Source organism: Triticum aestivum, chromosome 2B, assembly GCF_018294505.1.
Source record: "Triticum aestivum cultivar Chinese Spring chromosome 2B, IWGSC CS RefSeq v2.1, whole genome shotgun sequence".
Taxonomy (NCBI): Eukaryota; Viridiplantae; Streptophyta; class Magnoliopsida; order Poales; family Poaceae; genus Triticum; species Triticum aestivum.
The window spans coordinates 156,127,127-156,143,872 of record NC_057798.1 but is presented as its reverse complement, the minus strand read 5'-3'; positions in this window follow the sequence as shown (position 1 = coordinate 156,143,872).

Here is a 16,746-nt window from a genome sequence, read left to right as displayed (position 1 = left end):
ACTGAAGACCAGGAGTCGCACAGGACAACAACGGTCAAGCATTCACTCCGTAGTCTTCAAAGGCATTAATAGCACTTTATAGCTGGCGTTATCAGTAACACCCTCTCTTTATGTACATTGAACTCTCTGTAACGGGGGATGGCTGGGGTCCTAGCACACCCTATATAAGCCACCCCCTCCTCTGGCACAAGGGTTCGCACCTCCTGTAACACACATCATAATCTAGTCGACCGCCTCAGGGCACCAAGACGTAGGGCTTTTACCTCCTCCGAGAGGGGCCTGAACTCGTAAACACTTGCATACAATCTCACCATAGCTAGGACCTTGCCTCCTCATACGTACCCCCTACTCTTACTGTCAGTCTTAGTACCATGACAGTTGGCGCCCACCTTGGGGCGAAGCGTCTTAGTAACTTCCGACGAGGTTGCATTTTCTTCAGTCTTCATCAACATGGTTTCCGGTGGCAGTTTGATCATGGGCCGCGAGTTCCGACTCGGTGCACTCACTTTCATCGCCGACGACTCGGCCTGGCTCCAGGAGGCCCCCCTCGACGTCGTGGCACTGCCGATCTAGGGTTCGTCGCACTTTCGAGCGAGTGCCCGCGGCGTCCTCCTCCGGCAGCCGTCGACCCCGTACCAGTCGACGCCTGTGTCGTTCTCTGGCCCCGCTGGACGCTGCCGCAAGCGGTCGGGTCGATCACGGCTCCAGCGGGAGGTGAAGCACACGGTGGCTCGGCAGACATTCACCCCCCAAGTCGCGGCGATCGAGCCCGATGTATATCACTGCGGTCCAGTCGACCCGTCGACTGACTTAGCAGACACACTTTCCAAGAGCAGGAGTTGTGACCCCACGACGGAGGTCCTCATGGTCGACTCTCATCATGACCCGCCCAATTTTCATCGCAGCGGTGAGAACAGGGACAACGACGGTACGTCATTCGGCCATGAGGAGTACCAGCCCCAACCTCTCAGTTCGCAGCAGAGGGAGGAGCTACGTCGCTGCACTGAGGAGGCTCTCCATACCCCCATCATAGGGGAAACCGCCAAGGCTCGGGCTTTGGAGGACGCGCGCCAGGCCACGCTGGCCGAGCGCACTCGTTTGGAGAATCTCCAACATTCTCTTGACGAGCGTGCCCGTCGATTGATCCCCGGATCCAGTCGGCGTTCACGACAGCTCTTTCCACCGGAAACTCAGATATTACGTATGCCGATTCAGAATCTCGCAGCTGCTGCGCATATTGCAGAGTCCATTCAGCCGTCTCGCTCGGAGGCAGGAAGGGGCTTGGAATAGATCAGAGTGCTGCTCCGGGTAGCAGGAGATCAGAACTCCGCCGTGTCCCAGTCGTGGAACAGAATTCAAAGTCGATCGGTAATGGCAGATACCATTTAGCCGTCACACATTCCTTGGTCACCGTTGAGGCAAAGGGATCGTGAGCACCGCTAGGATCGGCACTTGATAACCCGCAAGTATAGGGGATCACAACAGTTTTCGAGGGTAGAGTATTCAACCCAAATTTATTGATTTGACACAAGGGAAGCCAAAGAATATTCTCAAGTATTAGCAGTTGAGTTGTCAATTCAACCACACCTGGATAACTAAGTATCTGCAGCAAAGTATTTAGTAGAAAAGTAGTATGGAAGTAACGGTAACGATAGCAAAAGTAACAGTAGTAGTTTTGTAGTAATGGTAACAGTGGCAACGACAAAGTAACTAAGCAAAGCACAATATGTGAAAATCTCGTAGGCATTGGATCAATGATGGATAATTATGTCGGATGCGATTCCTCATGTAATAGATATAACATAGGGTGACACAAAACTAGCTCTAGTTCATCAATGTAATGTAGGCATGTATTCCGAATATAGTCATACATGCTTATGGAAAAGAACTTGCATGCCATCTTTTGTCCTACCCTCCCGTGGCAACGGGGTTCTAATGGAAACTAAGGGATATTAAGGCCTCCTTTTAATAGAGAACCGGACCAAAGCATTAACACTTAGTAAATACATGAACTCCTCAAACTACGGTCATCACCGGTAAGTATCCCGATTATTGTCACTTCGGGGTTAACGGATCATAACACATAATAGGTGACTATAGACTTGCAAGATAGGATCAAGAACTCACATATATTCATGAAAACATAATAGGTTCAGATCTGAAATCATGGCACTCTGGCCCTAGTGACAAGCATTAAGCATAGCAAAGTCACAACAACATCAATCTCAGAACATAGTGGATACTAGGGATCAAACCCTAACAAAACTAACTTGATTACATGGTAAATCTCATCCAACCTATCACCCCAGCAAGCCTACGATGGAATTACTCACGCACAGTGGTGAGCATCATGAAATTGGTGATGGAGGATGGTTGATGATGATGACGGTGACAGATTCCCCTCTCCGGAGCCCCGAATGGACTCCAGATCAGCCCTCCCGAGAGGTTTTAGGTCTTGGCGGCGGCTCCGTATCATAAAACGCGTTGAACCCTTCTTTCCTTATTTTTTTCTCCATGAAAGCAAATATATGGAGTTGGAGTTGAGGTCGGTGGACGTCCAGGGGGTCCACGAGGCAGGGGGACGCCCCCTAGGGGAGGGGGCGCGCCCCCACCCTCGTGACCAGGGTGTGGCCCCCCTGACGCTAATTCTTTCACCAATATTTTTTATTAATTCTGAAAAGTTGCTCTGTGGATTTGCATGTCATTCCGAGAACTTTTATTTCTGCACATAAATAACACCATGGTAGTTCTGCTGAAAACAGCGCCAGTCCGGGTTAGTTCCATTCAAATCATGCAAGTTAGAGTCCAAAACAAGGGCAAAAGTGTTTGGAAAAGTAGATACGACAGAGACGTATCAACTCCCTCAAGCTTAAACCTTTGCTTGTCCTCAAGCAATTCAGTTGATAAACTGAAAGTGATAAAGAAAAACTTTCACAAACTCTGTTTGCACTTGTTGTTGTAAATATGTAAAGCTAGCATTCAAGTTTTCGGCAAAGATTATGACTAACCACATTCACAACAACACTTAGGTGTCATGTTTACTCATATCAATGGCATAATCAACTAGCGAGCAATAATAATAAAACTTGGATGACAACACTTTCTCAAAACAATCATAATATGATATAACAAGATGGTATCTTGCTAGACCTTTTTGAGACCACAAAACATAAATGAGAGCACCTTTAAAGATCAAGGACTGACTAAACAATGTAATTCGTGGTAAAAGAGATCCAGTCATAGTCATACCCAATATAAACTAATAGTAATGCATGCAAATGACAATGGTGCTCTCCCGCGGGTGCTTTTTAATAAGAGGGTGATGACTCAACATAAAAGTAAATAGATAGGCCCTTCGCAGAGGGAAGCAGGGATTTGTAGAGGTGCTAGAGCTCGATTTTGAAACAGAGATAATAACATTTTGGGTGGTATACTTTCACTGTCAACATAACAACTATGAGATCTCGATATCTTCCATGCCACACACATTTTAGGTGGTTCCCAAACAGAATGGTAAAGTTTTATACTCCCCCTCCACCAACAAGCGTCAATCCATGGCTTGTCCGAAACAATGGGTGACTCCAACTCTCAACAATCTAGGGGGAGTTTTGCTTAATTATTTTGATTTGATTTGAGCATGGGACTGGGCATCCCAGTGACCAGCCATTTTCTCATGAATGAGGAGCGGAGTCCACTCCTCTTGAGAATAACCCGCCTAGCATGAAAGATACAGACAACCCTAGTTGATACATGAGCTGTTCAAGCATACAAAACACAATTTCATTTGAAGGTTTGGAGTTTGGCACATACAAATTTACTTGGAACGGCAGGTAGATACCACATATAGGAAGGTATGGTGGACCCATATGGAATAACTTTGGGGTTTATGGAGTTTGGATGCACAAGCAGTATTCCCGCTTAGTACAAGTGAAGGCTAGAAAAAGACTGGGAAGCGACCAACTAAGAGAGCGACAAAAGTCATGAACATGCATTAAAATTAATAGACACTGAGTGCAAGCATGAGTAGGATATAATCCACCATGAACATAAATATCGTGAAGGCTATGCTGATTTTGTTTCAACTACATGCGTGAACATGTGCCAAGTCGAGTCACTCAATTCATTCAAAGGAGGATACCACCCTATCATACCACATCACAACCATTTTAATAGCATGTTGGCACGCAAGGTAAACCATTATAAACTCATAGCTAATTAAGCATGGGATAAGCAACTATAATCTCTAATTGTCATTGCAAACATGTTTACTCATAATAGGCTGAATCAGGAACGATTAGCTAATCATATTTACAAAAACAAGAGAGGTTGAGTTCATACCCGCTCCTCTTATCCCAATCATTTCATCATATATCATCATCATTGCCTTTCACTTGCATGACCGAACAGTGTGGATAATAATAATAGTGCACGTGCATTGGACTAAGCTGGAATCTGCAAGCATTCATTTCAAAAGAGAAGACAAAGTAATATGGGCTCTTGGTTAAAGTAAAGCAATTATGCATATGAGAGCCACTTAGACATTTTCATTATAGTCTTCTTCTCTCGACCCCCAAAGGAAAAGAAATAAAACTATTTACACGGGAAAGCTCCCAACAAGCAAAAAGAAGAACGAGAAATCTTTTTGAGTTTTTCTTTTAATTATTACTACTACAGGCATGGAAATTAAACTAACTATTTTTTTGGTTTTTCTTAAGGTTTATCTAACACACAAGAAGAAAGCTAGAAAAAGAAATTAAACTAGCATGAATAATACAATGAAAGAGTATGGGCACCAACACTAGAATGAGTGTGTGAACATGAATGTAAAGTCGGTGAGGAATATGTACTCCCCCAAGCTTAGGCTTTTGGCCTAAGTTGGTCTATGGCCATGGGTCAGAGCTACTCCCTCTAGTGTACTGAGGTGCATCATCTGGGTACCACTGGCTGGCAAACTCCTCTGGATTCCACTGATAAAAGGATGATCGATAAGGGTCAAGTTGTGGTTCCAGCTCAGGCTCTGGGGCTGATGTCTGGCCTCGGTAAGCATGAACGGCCTCCGGTAAGACGAGAAAAGTGCCTGAAGATAAATCAAAGAAACAGGGTGCAGGCAGGATAATAGTTTCACTGTGTTTCTTATGAAATCTCAAATTATATTTAAGCATATTCTCATCATTTGTAACAATAAACTCATGTGCTACCATGCTCTTGTAATCTAGAAAAGTAGGGGGCAGCGGTTTTTCTTCTTTCTCAAAATGCCTAATAGGTATCCTGAAATGTTTAGCGAGGCATGACACATAGATACCTCCAAAAATGGGGCCCTTAGTACGGTTCATGCTTAATCGTCTAGCAATAATAACGCCCATATTAAAAGATTTATCACGAAATAAAGCATGGAACAAAATGATAATATCAGGAACACTAAGGTTTCCACAGTTTCCATGACCTATTAAGCATCGACTAGCAAATATTGCAAAGTAGCATAAAAAAGGAAAATAAGTTATTCGTGCATCAGAAACCTTCCTCGTTTCCCCTATAGTAATAGTGTCAATAAATCCTTCCACATCTTTATGATGTGGTTCCTCTAAGCTGCCCCCGACGGGTATCTTGCAAACTGTGCAAAATTCATATAGTGACATCTCCCTATCAACATCATATAATTTAAACTCTACCGAAGGAGGTGATCTTTTAGGATGAAAGTAGAAGTTTTGCATGAAAGTATTGGTGAGTAAGAGATACTATTCAAGCTGGTTGTGGAGGAAGTCGATGAGGCCCGCATCATCAACCAAAGAATAGAAATCATCATATATCCCGGCTGCTCTCAAAAAATCATCACAAGGCCATTCACACGGCCGTACTTCCGCCACACGAGGAAGATTATACTTGGTATTTTCATTCTCCTTAGCTTGTTTATCCTTAGAACCTTGGCTAGAAGAGCCCCTCAAGAAAAATCTCTTCATCTTTTTCTAAAAATATCTGAAATTTTTAGTGACTCAAAATAATAGAAAACCAAACTTAATAAAATTGATAGCAACCACTCCCATAAGTGCCTAGAGCCTCTATCATGCATTAGAATTACTTGGGACCTCATAGATTTAACATGCAAGCTCAAGAACAGGTTCAGCTAAGCAGCAAGAATTTGCAAGGAATAGAGCACTAGAACAAAAACTAATTGGATCATTGGAGGAGTCACATACCAAAGAACAATCCCCCAAAGCAGTTTTCTGAATGGAGCTTTGAGCAAGGAGATCGAAAATGGCAGCAAAACAAGCGAGAACTCGTGCTTGAGCTAGATAGTGATTTTTTGGGAGGAAGAAGGAGTGTGCGGGTGCAGGAATAAGTGGAGGGGAGCCACCATGGGCCCACGAGGCAGGGGGGCGCGCCCTGGACCCTTGTGGCTAGGTGCTTGCTCCCCCTGCTATGTTCTCAGTACCATAAATTCTCAAATATTCTAGAAAAAATCATATTAAATTGGCATGGCATTTGGAGAACTTTTATTTTTGGGATATTTTTTATTGCATAGATAATTCAGAAAACAGTCAGAATATACTATTTCTACTTTATTTATTCTAAGTAACAGAAAGTAAAAGAAGGGAATAGAGAGTTGTGCCCTCTAACTTCATCCATCTCATGTTCATCAAAAGGAATCCACTAACAAGGTTGATCAAGTCTTGTTAACAAACTCATTCCGAATCACATGAAACTAGAGAAATTTCGAAGTGACACTAGGTTACCTCAACGGGGATTTGAACATCCCCAATAATAAGAATATCATACCTTTTCTTTGCAGTAGGAAGAGGAAATTCAAAACCTCCAATAATTATTGATGGAATTTTCCCAATAGAATTTATACTGTGAACTTGAGGTTGTTTCCTTGGAAAGTGTACCGTATGATCATTACTATTAACATGAAAGGTGACATTGCCTTTGTTGCAATCAATAACAGCACCCGCAGTATTTAAAAAGGGTCTACCAAGGATAATCGACATACTGTCGTCCTCAGGAATATCAAGAATGACAAAGTCTGTTAAGATAGTAACGTTCGCAACAACAACAGGTACGTCCTCACAAATACCGACAGGTATAGCAGTTGATTTATCGGCCATTTGCAAAGATATATCAGTAGGTGTCAACTTAATTAATTCAAGTCTACGATATAAGGAAAGAGGCATAACACTAACACCGGCTCCTAAATCATATAAAGCAGTTTTAACATAATTTCTTTTGATGGAGCATGGTATAGTGGGTACTCCGGGATCACCAAGTTTCTTAGGTATTCCACCCTTAAAGGTATAGTTGGCAAGCATGGTGGAGATTTCGGCTTCACGTATTTTTATTTTATTTGTAATGATGTCTTTCATGTATTTTGCACAAGGGTTCGTCTTAAGCATATGGTTAAGTGCATACGTAAGAAAATAGGTCTAATCATTTCAGCAAAGCGCTCAAAGTCCTCATCATCCTTTTTCTTGGGTGGTTTAGGAGGAAAAGGCATGGGTTTCTGAACCCATGGTTCTCTTTCTCTACCATGCTTCCTAGCAACAAAGTCTCTTATCATAACCTTGATTTCTTGATTGTGGGTTATCAAGATCAACAACAGGTTCAATTTCTATATCGTCGTTATTGCTAGGTTGAGCATCTTCATGAACATCATTATTAGCATTATCACTAGGTTCATGTTCATCTCTAGATTGTGTTTCAGCATCAGAGATAGAAATATCATTAGGATTCTCAGGTGTTTCTATAATAGGTTCACTAGAAGCATGCAAAGTCCTATCATTTTTCTTTTTCTTCTTTTTAGAAGGACTAGGAGCATCTAAATTATTTCGCTAAGAATCTTGTTCAATTCTCTTAGGGTGGCCTTCAGGATACAAAGGTTCCTGAGTCATTTTACCAGTTCTAGTAGCCACTCTAACAACAAAATCATGTTTATTATTTAGTTCATCAAGCAATTCATTCTGAGCCTTAAGTACTTGTTCTGCTTGAGTAGTGACCATAGAAACATGTTTACTAGTGAGTTTAAGTTCACCCTTAACTCTAGACATATAATCACTCAAGCGTCCAATCATATAAGAGTTATTTTTCAATTGTCTACTAACATAATCATTGAAATTTGCTTGTTTGTCCATAAAATCATCAAATTCATCTACACATTGGCTAGCAAATTTAGTAGACGGGATTTCGACTTTATCATATCTATAAAGAGAGTTAACCTTCACTACCCGTGTTGGGTTATCAAGACCTTGTATTTCTTTAGGTGGTATATTGAGGCCATGAATTTCTTCGACAAGAGGTAAATTTTTAACATCTTCAGCTTTAATACCTTTCTCTTTCATAGATTTCTTTGCCTCTTGCATATCTTCAGGACTGAGAAATAGAACACCTCTTTTCTTCGGAGTTGGCTTAGGTGTCGGCTCAGGAAGTGTCCAATTATTTTCATTGGCCAACATATTATTCAATAGCAATTCAGCTTGGTCGACTGTCCTTTCCCTGAAAACACAACCAGCACAACTATCCAGGTAGTCCTTGGAAGCATCGGTTAGTCCATTATAAAAGATATCGAGTATTTCATTTTTCTTAAGAGGATGATCAGGCAAAGCATTAAGTAAACGGAGAAGCCTCCCCCAAGCTTGTGGGAGACTCTCTTCTTCGATTTGCACAAAATTATATATTTCCCTTAAGGTAGCTTGTTTCTTATGAGCAGGGAAATATTTAGCAGAGAAGTAGTAAATCATATCCTGGGGACTACACACACAACCAGGATCAAGAGAATTAAACCATGTCTTAGCATCACCCTTTAATGAGAAAGGAAATATTTTAAGGATATAATAATAGCGAGATTTCTCATTATTAGTAAACAGGGTGCCTATATCATTTAACTTAGTAAGATGTGCCACTACAGTTTCAGATTCAGTGCCATAAAAAGGATCAGATTCAATCTAAGTAATTATCTCAGGATCAACAGAGAATTCACAGTCCTTATCAGTAACAAAGATAGGTGAAGTAGCAAAAGCAGGGTCATGTTTCATTCTAGCATTCAGAGTCTTTTGTTTCAGCTTAGCTAATAATTTCTTAAGATCTGATCTATCATTGCAAGCAAGAAAATCTCTAGCAGTTTCTTCATCCATAACATAACCCTCAGGAACAACAGGAAATTCATATCTAGGGGGAGAACCTTCATCATCACTATCATCAATATTATCAGTTTCAATAATTTCATTCTCCCTAGCCCTAGCAAGTTGTTCATCAAGAAATTCACCTAATGGCAAAGTAGTATCAAGGATAGAAGTAGTTTCATCACAAGTATCATGCATAGCAGAAGTGGCATCATCAATAACATGCGTCATATCAGAATTAATAGCAGAAGCAGGTTTAGGTGTCGCAAGTTTACTCATAATGGAAGGAGAATCAAGTGCAGAGCTAGATGGCAGTTCCTTACCTCCCCTCGTAGTTGAGGTATAAATGCTAGTTCTTTGATCTTTCAAGTTCTTCATAGTGATCAGCAGATATAAATCCCAAGTGTCTCAAAGAATAGAGCTATGCTCCCCGGCAACGGCGCCAGAAAATAGTCTTGATAACCCGCAAGTATAGGGGATCGCAACAGTTTTCGAGGGTAGAGTATTCAACCCAAATTTATTGATTCGACACAAGGGGAGCCAGAGAATATTCTCAAGTATTAGTAGTTGAGTTGTCAATTCAACCACACCTGGATAACTTAGTATCTGCAACAAAGTATTTAGTAGCAAAGTAGTATGGAAGTAACGGTGACAATAACAAAATTAGCAGTAGTCGTTTTGTAGTAATGGTAACAGTGGCAACAGCAAAGTAACTAAGCAAATCACAATATGTGAAAAACTCGTAGGCATTAGATCAGTGATGGATAATTATGTCGGATGTGATTCCTCATGTAATAGTTATAACATAGGGTGACACAGAACTAGCTCCAGTTCATCAATGTAATGTAGGCATGTATTCCGAATATAGTCATACATGCTTATGGAAAAGAACTTGCATGGCATCTTTTGTCCTATCCTCCCGTGGCAGCGGGGTCCTAATGGAAACTAAGGGATATTAAGGCCTCCTTTTAATAGAGAACCAGACCAAAGCATTAACACTTAGTGAATACATGAACTCCTCAAACTACGGTCATCACCGGTAAGTATCCCGATTATTGTCACTTCGGGGTTAACGAATCATAACACATAATAGGTGACTATAGACTTGCAAGATAGGATCAAGAACTCACATATATTCATGAAAACATAATAGGTTCAGATCTGAAATCATGGCACTCGGGCCCTAGTAACAAGCATTAAGCATAGCAAATTCATAGCAACATCAATCTCAGAACATAGTGGATACTAGGGATCAAACACTAACAAAACTAACTTGATTACATGGCAAATCTCATCCAACCCATCACCGTCCAGCAAGCCTATGATGGAAGTACTCATGCATGGCGGTGAGCATCATGAAATTGGTGATGGAGGATGGTTGATGATGACAACGGCGACGGATTCCCCTCTCTGGTGCCCCGAATGGACTCCAGATCAGCCCTCCCAAGAGGTTTTAGGGCTTGGCAGTGGCTCCATATCGTAAAATGCGATGAACCCTTTTTTCCTTATTTTTTTCTCCGCAAAAGCAAATATATGGAGTTGTAGTTGAGGTCGGTGGATGTCCAGGGGGCCCACGAGGCAGTGGGCACACCCTAGGGGAGGGGGCGTGCCCTCCACCCTCGTGACCAGGGTGTGGGCCCCGTGATGCTAATTCATTCGCTAGTATTTTTTATTAATTCTGAAAAGTTGCTCCGTGGATTTGTAGGTCATTCCGAGAACTTTTATTTCTACACAAAAATAACACCATGGCAGTTCTGCTGAAAACAGCGTCAGTCCGGGTTAGTTCCATTCAAATCATGCAAGTTAGAGTCCAAAACAAGGGCAAAAATGTTTGGAAAAGTAGATATGACGGATACATATCAGCACTTAGGAAGAGTTCATGGAGATGATGATCGTGAGTTTGCCCGCGACAACTACCGTCGAGTGCCTTCGCCCCTTCCTATGGGCGGGTCATACGCACCCTGGCGGTATGATGACAGACGTCCATACGGTAACGACCGCAGAGTTCCAGTCGACCCAAGAGAGCCTAGGTTCGATGCAAGGTCAGTCCTCGTTCAGGGCTTAGTCGACCGGAACCGAGCATACAGAGAATGACTAGACAGAGACAGGCCCAGCGAAAGTAGGGTCCACGTGTCTGGCCCAGAGTGTTTCGGAAGAGCCATTAGGGCCGCTGAGATCCCCCACAACTTCAGATTGGCAACTGGTGTCAGCAAGTTCACGGGAGAGTCGAAGCCCGCCACTTGGCTTGAAGATTACCGAGTGTCTGTGCACATCGGTGGCGGTAGCAATGAGGTGGCCATGAAGCACCTCCCTCTGATGCTTGAAGGTTCTGCCAGAGCTTGGCTGAATCAGTTGGCCCCTGGGAGCATTTTGAGTTGGGATGAGTTAGCCCGAGTGTTTACCAAAACATTTGAGGGCACCTGCAAGAGACCTGCCGGTCTACTAGAGTTGCAACATTGTGTGCAGAAACCGAATGAAACCTTGAGAGACTATATCCAGAGATGGATCACTCTGCACCACACAGTGGAGAATGTGTCAGATCACCAAGCAGTCTGTGCCTTCAAGGAAGGCGTTCACCACAGAGTGCTGAATCTGAAGTTCGGTCAAACAGGAGATATGATTCTGACTTGGATGATGGAGATTGCCACCAAGTAAGATAACGGCGAAGAGGAAGACCGACTCCGGATTGGTAAGCATAAAACAATCACCCAGGACACCGGAGGAGGAAATTCCAGTTGGAAGCAGAAGCGAAAGGCTGAGGCAGCAGGACCTACCGAGGCAGCAGTGTTGAATCAAGGAAAGTTCAAAGGGAAGCCCAAAGGGCTCTGGAATCCCAAGAAAGTAAAAGATCAAGATGGGAATGATGTGATGGATTTCCCGTGTCATATTCACACTAAGAAAGATGAAGAGGGGAATCTGATCCTCCCAAAGCATACCACTCGACAGTGTCGACTCTCGATCCAGAGCTTCCAGAAGAAGAGTTAGCCCAGCGAGAAGGATAAAGATTCTGAGAAGGAGGAAGACAAGGAGGAAGAAGAAGAAGGATATCCCCATGTTAATGCCACCCTGGTGATTTTTGCTGATGTTGAGAGCAAAAGTCGACTGAAAGTCATTAACAGAGAGGTGAACATGGTTGCTCCGGCAACACCGAAATATTTGAAGTGGTCAAAAGCCCCTATTACATTTGACCAGTCAGATCACCCGCCACGAGTTGCTACCCCTGAGTGGCAGGTGCTGGTGGTCGACCCAGTTGTTGGGGCACTCGACTGACCAAGGTTCTGATGGATGGTGGCAGTGGCCTCAATATCCTGTATGTTGAGGACCTCAAAGGAATGGGCATTCCGATGTCCAAACTCAGCAAGAGCAATATGAGGTTCCACGGAGTCATCCCAGGAAAAAAAGCCAACTCACTCGGCCAGATCGCTCTTGATGTGGTTTTCGGTGATGAGAAGAATTACCGCAAAGAAAGTTGACGTTAAAGGTTGTGGAGTACCAGAGTGCTTATCATGCCATATTGGGAAGACCTGCCTACGCTAGCTTCATGGCTCGACCATGTTATGCGTACCTCAAGTTGAAGATGCCCGGCCCCAAAGGTGTGATAACCGTCTCCGGTAACAGGAAAAGGGCAGAAGATTGTCTTCAGGATGGTGCAAAGATAGCAGATGAGCAGATGGCAGCTGTGGAGTTTCAAGAGTATCAGAAGATGGTAGATCCGAGTGATTTGTTGCGTGCCAAGAGACCTGCCCAGAGTCCGCATTTCAGTCGGCTGGAGAAACCAAGCCAGTTCACATCCACCCAACCAATCCCAATGCTGCTCCGAGCCATATCTCAACGACACTCGACAACAAATAGGAAGACACGCTCATCCAGTTCCACCGTGAGAACTGGGACATCTTCACATAGAAGCCGTCCGACATGCCAGGTGTACCCAACGACACTCGACAACAAATAGGAAGACGCGCTCATCCAGTTCCACCGTGAGAACTGGGACATCTTCACATAGAAGCCGTCCGACATGCCAGGTGTACCCAAGGGACTGGCTGAGCACCGTTTGTGAGTCGACCCAAAAGCAAAACCTGTCAAAGAGCATCTTCATCGGTCCGCCACAGAGAAGAGGAAGGAAATTGGTGAGGAGGTGGCTCGGCTTCTGGACGCTGAGTTCATCCGCGAGATATACCACTTCGAGTGGCTCGCCAATGTCGTTATGGTTCCCAAGAAAGACAAATCACTTCGAATGTGTATTGACTTCAAGCACATCAATCAGGCCTGCCCGAAAGATCATTTTCCTCTACCCCGCATCGACCAGATAGTCGACTCAACTACGGGGTGCGAGCGACTGTCCTTCCTGGACGCCTATTCCGGGTACCATCAGATCCGACTGCTTGGACCCGACGAGATCAAGACAGATTTCATCACCCCGTTCGGGTGTTTTTGTTATGTTACCATGCCCTTCGGCCTCAAGAATGCTGGTGCCACATTCATGCACATGATTCAGAAGTGCCTGCTCACTCAGATCAATCGGAATGTGGAAGCATACATGGACAACATAGTGGTTAAGTCACGCAAAGGTTCCGACCTGCTGACTGACCTTGCTGAAACCTTTGCCAACCTAAGAAGGTATGATATCAAGCTCAATCCATCAAAATGCACATTCGGAGTCCCAGGCGGAAAATTACTCGATTTTATCATTTCCGAACAAGGAACCGACGCAAATCCAGAGAAGATTGGCACAATCCTCCGAATGAAGCGCCCAGTGCGAGTGCATGATGTTCAGAAGCTTACTGGTTGTTTGGCTGCATTGAGTCGATTCATCTCATGCCTCGGTGAAAAGGCATTGCCTCTTTATCGACTGATGAAGAAGTCTGACAAGTTCGAGTGGAATGACGAAGCCGAAGCAGCGTTTGAAGAGCTCAAAGCCTTGCTTTCCACCCAGCCGGTGCTTGCTGCTCCAGTCAGTAAAGAGCCTCTTTTGCTTTACATCGCAACCACAGGACAAGTTGTCAGCACAGTCCTCATGATCGAGCGGGAAGAGGAAGGCAAAGCCTTCAAGGTTCAGCGCCCAGTCTATTACATTTCAGAGGTTTTGACCCCGTCCAAGCAGAGATACCCTCATTATCAGAAGCTTGTTTATGGGATCTACTTAACCATGAAGAAGGTTGCACATTATTTCTCTGATCATTCAGTTTCAGTCGTTAGTGACGCTCCATTATCAGAGATTCTGAACAACAGAGATGCAACTAGTCGAGTGGCAAAGTGGGTGATTGACCTTCTTCCATTGGATATCAAGTTTGAGGCAAAGAAGGCCATCAAGTCACAAGCAATTGCAGTTTTCCATGCAGAGTGGACAGAACAACAACAGCCGACTCAAATCTAGTCGGAACATTGGACCATGTTCTTTGATGGGTCCAAGATGTTAAATGGCTCTGGCGCAGGAGTGGTCTTATTGTCCCCACAAGGAGACAAGCTCAGTTATGTCCTCCAAATTCACTTTGATTCTTCTAAAAATGAAGTTGAGTATGAGGCACTATTGTATGGGTTGCGTATGGCCATTTCACTTGGCGTCCACCACTTGATGGTCTACAGTGACTCAGATTTAGTGGTTAATCAGGTAATGAAGGAATGGGATGTCAGGAGTCCCGCAATGACTGGTTATTGCAACATAGTGAGAATGCTAGAGAAGAAGTTTGAGGGGTTAGAGCTCCACCACATACCATGAATCAAGAATCAGGCTGCTGATTATCTGGCAAAGATAGGTTCCACTCGGAAACCTGTCCCCAGCAATGTGTTCTTGGAACATCTTCACACCCCGTTAGTACAAGAGGATCCCTTCAAGGAGGAGCCCCCGCAACCGATAAGTTCTACCAACCCGACTAAAATCGAGATTCCAGCTGTGGTCGACTTGATCATGGAGGTCTTGGTGATCACACCCGACTGGACAGTACCGTACATTGCGTACATTCTCAGGAAGGAACTCCCAGAGGATGAAGATGAAGCCCGTCATATAGTCCGTCGATCCAAAGCCTTCACAGTGATAAAAGGGCAGCTTTACACAGAAAGTGTCACAGGAGTGGCTCAACACTGCATCACCCTAGAGGAAGGTCGAATGATCCTAAATGACATCCACTCGGGGACCTGTGGTCACCATGCGTCCTCTCGGACCATCGTGGCCAAAGCATACCAAGCAGGATTTTACTGGCCTCGAGCAAACGAAATGGCGAAAGATATAGTCGACAAGTGTGCAGGCTGCCAGTTCTACTCCAACATGTCCCACAAACCTGCGTCTGCCTTGAAGACTATTCCACTCGTCTGGCCGTCTGCAGTCTGGGGGTTGGATATGGTCAGCCCCTTCAAAACCGGTGCGAGTGGTTTCACACATTTGCTTGTAGTAGTCGACAAGTTCACTAAGTGGATCGAAGCTAGGCCCATCAAGAACCTTGGTGCAAGCACCGCTGTCAGTTTCATCAAGGAGTTGATATTCAGATATGGAGTTCCTCACAGCATTATCACAAATAGTGGCTCCAACTTTGATTCTGACGAGTTTAAGGCGTTCTGTGCGACCCAAGGCACTCGGGTCAACTACGCATCAGTCGCACACCTGCAGTCGAATGGACAAGTAGAAAGGGCGAATGGTTTGATCCTCCAAGGATTAAAGCCCCTCCTAATGCGCGACCTCAAGCATGCTGCTGGAGCATGGGTAACAGAGTTGTCGTCCGTCTTGTGGGAGCTGAGAACAACACCGAATCGATCGATTGGCCAGACTCCTTTATTCTTGGTGTACGGTGCCGAGGCTGTACTTCTGAGTGATTTGTTACACAATGCCCCCGAGTGGAACTATTCACAGAAGCTGAAGCAGAGCAAGCAAGAGAAGACACCGTTGATCTCCTGGAAGAAGAGCGCGAGATGGTTTTGATTCGGAAGACCATTTACCAGCAAGATCTGCGTCGATTCCATGACCAAAATGTCAGAGGACAAGCGTTCCAAGAAGGAGACCTGGTACTCCGAGTGGATCAGAAACGGCCTCACAAACTTGCTCCGGCCTGGGAAGGCCCCTTCGTCATCACCAAGGTGCTTCACAATGGAGCTTACCACATATACAACATAGCCAAGAATATGGATGATCCACGTGCGTGGAACACAGAGCTGCTACGCCACTTCTACACATAGATAACTCGACCTGATGAGTTGTAATAAAAGTATTTCAGTTCGCTTTCCAAAGACAAGATTTTTTTTCAGTATCATAATGATTGGTTTCCCATAATCATGTGTGTCCTAATCCCCCAGTGGGTAGCTTAGCTGCGAATCTAATTCACCTAAGTTAAAAACATTCCGAGTGGAGAGTAATCCTCCCACTCAGAGGCTTAGCTGCGACCCCGTAATCGCCTAAGTTAAAAACATTCCGAGTGGAGAGCAATCCTCCCACTCGGAGGCTTAGCTGCGACCCCGTAGTCGCCTAAGTTAAAAACATTCCGAGTGGAGAGAAATACTCCCACTCGGAGGCTTAGCTGCGACCCCGTAATCGCCTAAGTTAAAAACATTTGGAGTGGAGAGCAATCCTCCCACTCGAAGGCTTAGCTGCGACCCCATAATCCCCTAAGTTAAAAACATTCCGAGTGGAGAGCAATCCTCCCACTCGGAG